Source organism: Camelina sativa, chromosome 5 (assembly GCF_030686135.1).
Source record: "Camelina sativa cultivar CO46 ecotype springtype chromosome 5, ASM3068613v1".
NCBI classification, from domain to species: domain Eukaryota; kingdom Viridiplantae; phylum Streptophyta; class Magnoliopsida; order Brassicales; family Brassicaceae; genus Camelina; species Camelina sativa.
In genome coordinates, this window is record NC_141884.1 from 14047834 (window position 1) to 14051823 (window position 3990).

Consider the following 3990-nt stretch of genomic DNA (forward strand, 5'->3'; position numbering starts at 1 on the left):
GTTTTTTTTTTCAAATTACAATATAGATATATATATTTTTGACAATATTTCAAATTGCAATAGTTAGAGTAACTAAAAAATGTACTTCTCTAGTCTACGTTGAAAATGAAATGTTGGGAACTTTCGATGTAAACCAAAATTACTAGATAGCAACTATACATAACATCCAACTTCGATAATTTCTATTGTAGTCCTTATTATTCTTTAATTAGGAAAAGAGTCCAATGTTAGGTTGGGTTTCTCCTGGCTTTAGTTTTGGCCGCATGATAGAAAGTTAAAATTAGTTGTTTAGTATATATAATACAGTATATGGTACCAAAAAAAAAAGTAATACTAATGAATTAGAGGATTAAACGTAGAGGATAATGGTGAGATCTAAAGTCTAAACTTTAATGGAAAACGAGAGATTTGGTAGGAGATTTGAAGGCGGCTAAAGCTCTAATTAACATGCACGCGTTTTAGAGAGTGGTCGGCTCTCTTTGCGGTTAATTTTCGCCGCTTATTAACTCGAAATGTTGTTTTTTTACTTACTCTAGAGATTGAGTCTTGTTTATTCAAATATAGCTGTTAAAATAAATGTTTTTAAAAAGTAAAAACATAAGTATACAGCCGCCTAAACACAAATCATAAATATTATCTTAAGTGCTCGTTTAGGTGGGAAAATGATCCCATGATGTTTCTAGAGTCACTTAAACTATGTAATGCGGTCACTACTTTGCTATAGAGTTTGGTTTAAGCCTCGGGTTAAGGGATAACAGCTGTTAAAGATGTAGTACTAATTAGCATCGAGTGTGGGAACTGTCCTTTTTACACAAAAGTGTATTTGAAACTTGTTGTCAAATATAACAGCGGTACGGATTTGAACCTGAGATTGCTTTCGACTCCATTGACCATCTTTCTCAGTTTTATGTCTACCTTTCTCTTGTTTTTCTTGGAGGTTGGTTCTTTTTAAAGGAAATTAAAGAGATGCGCGTAAACGGCGGAACGTAAATTAGTAATAATCTTTCTTGTCGGGACGAATACTAATGCTGCGACGGTGAGATAAGCTATGTGTTTTGTAAAACAAAAAGGAAAGAAATAAAATGTTTGTATTACATTATTATTCAAATTAAACAGTCACACTAACTAACCGGAAAACTTATTGAACTGCTACTAACAAAAGTTTAATAGAGGTGGTGAAATTGTATTACTAAATAAGGGTGTAAAAGTTGTTAATATTTGTTACTAAGATATCTATGTTATCTGTTTGACGTGAGATCATACTGTATGTAAAATTTGACTTGGTATGATTATTGTTTCATCAAACTCACTTGAATACAAACAAGAAAAAAAAAAAAAAAAAAAAAAAAAAAAAAAAAAAGAGTATGAAATTTAAACGGAGAACTGTGGAGAAATTGTCATCTCAAAATTTGTTTTTGCCATCTTAACATTTACACCCAAAAAAGAAAAGAACAAATTTTTTATTTGCCTTCTACAATGTAGTCTCTTTTTCTTGTTTAGCTTATACAAAATATATATTTGATGATTATTTTAGTTTCGCATGAGAAGCTTCTACGTGTCTTTGAGTGAACTACAAAGGTGATGCATTTGCATGTGGATGATGTGTTAAGTAAAAATCCACATGATCATTTTGGATTTTCTATGATCTTGAGTCGGCAAACCTTGTTTTCATGGGAGTCTTTTGTCTTCTTTCTTTTTCTTCTGAGTCGGTGAGTCTGGTAATCATCAGATTTTCAGAGTATTTATGGACAAAAGATAACATTTCAAATGTATGCCTGATAAAAAACTGAAGATAACTTAGCAAACATTATCCTATTTCTATATCTACACTAATGAATAAAAAAATATCAATAAATATGCCATAAGGAAAATAATGAGTTAATAACAGAAAAAGTAAAATTATTAAATCATATGTCCTGAAATACATATGAATTTAGCGTTACTACCTTCTTTTCCTTATTCTTCACTATGATTTTTTTTTTTTTAAGATAATTTTAAGAAGTGTATTACATTAGACATGGACAAAAACGGTTTTGATTGAATCATTACGTCGGTCACATAAAACCTTCCGGCTTTTGTTAGCGCATGTGTACAAATGGCACATGTGTTTTGTCATTTGTTGTGAATATAGTTAGTTTTTTTCCTCAATAAATGATTGTCAACTATATGAAATATACGTAAAAATATGATTACCACATACAAAATAGAAATATTTTATTAGTTATATAAATTATTATTATCATATAAGAAATTAAGAACATATCTAAACAAATTAATATGGGTTATATGTACAGCATCATAACCATCCAACTTCAATATTTTGTTTGCATAAATCTGATATTGATCGATACTGATCAATGATGACTGGTTTTAATAAAAAGACACTAAAACAGTTTTTTCATTTTTCTCAAAAAAAAATATTTTTTTTTATTTTTAATAATTGAAAATAATAAATAGTCACATAATTTTGTAAAAACAAATAATAATATATTATACAAATAAATAAACTACAAAATACACCAGAATATTATATGCCAAACAAAATTTGTGGTATATTTGGTTTAATAATTTTGGTGATACAAAAAAATTCTATACCAAAAATTATAAAATAAAAATATAATATAAAATTTATGCATAGTAAAATTTGTTTTAAATTTTAGTACTATACCTTATCTTTTTAAAATTTTTTTTTTCAACATCTTCATCAACTATGATATGAGATTACAAATATATCAATGAGCAAGTTAGCTCTACAATCCATACAACCAAAACTTAAGTAACCCGAAATAACCGAAAAAGTAAAATTACACGTTGCTTTCTTTTTTAGATAAGCCTTACACGCTAACAGATTTATCAATATGTGATTTTCCTTCATCATTTTCGTCTTCAATCTAATTTGATTTTCTTGTTTGGCTATCCCTTCTTTTATGAAACTCCAATACTTTTTTTGAAGATCAAAAAGTTACGATCCATCAATTACATCGTAAACCTTATAATCATTTTCATTTCCAGCGCAACGCAATGGCATTGTTGTGGTTGTAAATATCACCCATGATGAGTGAGTCATAATCTCTATTCTCTTGTTGACAATCTTCTTTGACTGCCAGAAATGAACAGCTCTTATGATTACTTCATGTAACTTCTCCGACGGGTTGTCCTCCATTAGTAAGAGGAAAATGAAAGTCTGGATGCGAGAACGCCTCACACATTTTGGGACAAAAGATCTTATAAATTTCGTCATCCAATGTGTTTGGCCATTGATCGTCGTCATAATAACCACGTCAGAGATAACTGATCTGTAATTGATGTAGCCGAAGCAACACCGTATTACGATCGATGTTGTAAGCGTTCCGATGTGAGATCAAAAGATAGATGAACTGTCCCGTTAGTGAATCCTTCCACTGAGTGCTTCACGAATCACCATGGGGTTGAAAACAAAAAGAATCACAAGTGTGATTCCATACTGAACCGTCTTATTCCGGCGAAGGAACAAACTCCAATAACAAAAAGCGATTAACAATTGCATATTTTGATTGAGAAAACACATCCCTCGTTAGCCTTATTTGAAAGATAAAGAAACTAATTACAAGCAAAGGAAAGAAAAAACAAGAGTATGTCCGACGCCGGAGCCGACGTTGGCCGGGAAATCTGTTAACAAAAGTTGACGGTTAACAGATATTAAAAAATATTTTTTTTTGTAAATTCAAAGGTTGAGTTTTAAATTGTAACGCCACGAACTAAATATGAGAATTTTGGTGTGTTTGTCAATCGACACCAAAGATAGATGTTTTCATCTTTTTGTGAAAGGATGAAAGAGTTTATGTGAGTGTTCATTTTGTGATCAAGAAGAGGGTTTTTTGTATCATTTATGGGGAAATCTGTTTGTAGAAAAGAAGATATAAGGCTCTGAAGCTTGCAGTGACATGGTTGGGTTGTTGTAGTGTTGTGTGATTCGTTCGTGCATCAATCTTATTATTTTCAAGGTAAGTG